The sequence below is a fragment of the Carlito syrichta genome, unplaced genomic scaffold (genome assembly GCF_000164805.1).
Source record: "Carlito syrichta isolate Samal-C Ts95f unplaced genomic scaffold, Tarsius_syrichta-2.0.1 Scaffold316389, whole genome shotgun sequence".
Lineage (NCBI taxonomy): Eukaryota > Metazoa > Chordata > Mammalia > Primates > Tarsiidae > Carlito > Carlito syrichta.
Window position 1 is genome coordinate 844,314 of NW_007260485.1, and position 1,018 is coordinate 845,331.

Genomic DNA, 1,018 nt, shown 5'->3' on the forward strand with positions numbered 1-1,018 from the left:
CGTATTTAGGGAATTCGCAGTGCGCGCCCTGCGGGACAGGCAGGTCACCAAATGCGCGACGCCACCTTGCGCGGCGCGGTGAGGCAGGCTTCGCTCTGCTTGTCTACCGTTTAGGAAACCGAGATCCAGAGAAGACGGTGACTGGGCACAGTGGCCAAGACAGATTCATGTATCCAGTTGACAGATCTTAACTGGGTGTATATTATGTGCCTGAAACGATTCTAGTTCTAGGGATACAAAGATGAAAGGCTCTGGAGCGATTTGAAGTCTAGTGACGGATGGGGTGAGGGGACGGGGTAAAACGGTCCAATGCAGAATGCAGCAGCCAGGGTGTAGAAGGGTGGACGGATATGAGAAGTCACGCTCCCTGGCTTGTACAGGGAGTCAGAGTATTCACAGCTGACGCCCCCTCCAGAAACGCCAGGTACCCAAAAACAGTCACCTGGTAAATACTTGTTGAATGTCAAGTATGTAAAAGGTGTGTGCCAGCTGGAAGTGCTAAATAGGAGGAAAGGAGAGGGACTGGAGAGGAGTTTCAGGTAGAAGGAAGGACAACACCAGAGATGGACAGACGCAGGCCCAGGATCCAAAAGTGAAGTCTGAAGGTGGTGAGGATGAAGAAGACAGCGGGGGAAAAACCATGTGCCACTGCTGTCCTACGCCAGCATGTACTACTAACAGCAGTAACTCATCCCTACAACAACCCTGTTACGCCCGGTATTATTATCTTCATATTATAGAGTAAAAAATAAATGTATGGAGAATAATTTGTCCAGTATCACACAGCTAAGCAACTGGTGATCATTACTCTGGTTTCACAGTCCGTGTTCTCGGGCCTATGCTAAGGAATTTGAATTGTGTCCTATAGATAACGGAGAACTACTGAAGCAATATTTCTCACCACAAAACACTAAAACCTTGAAATGCCCTGTGATAAAAGAATTCCCCATGACCAAATAAGTTTGGGAAACTACTTATGGCTGTATTGCGCTCTTGGAGAATCAGGATATTCGAGGGG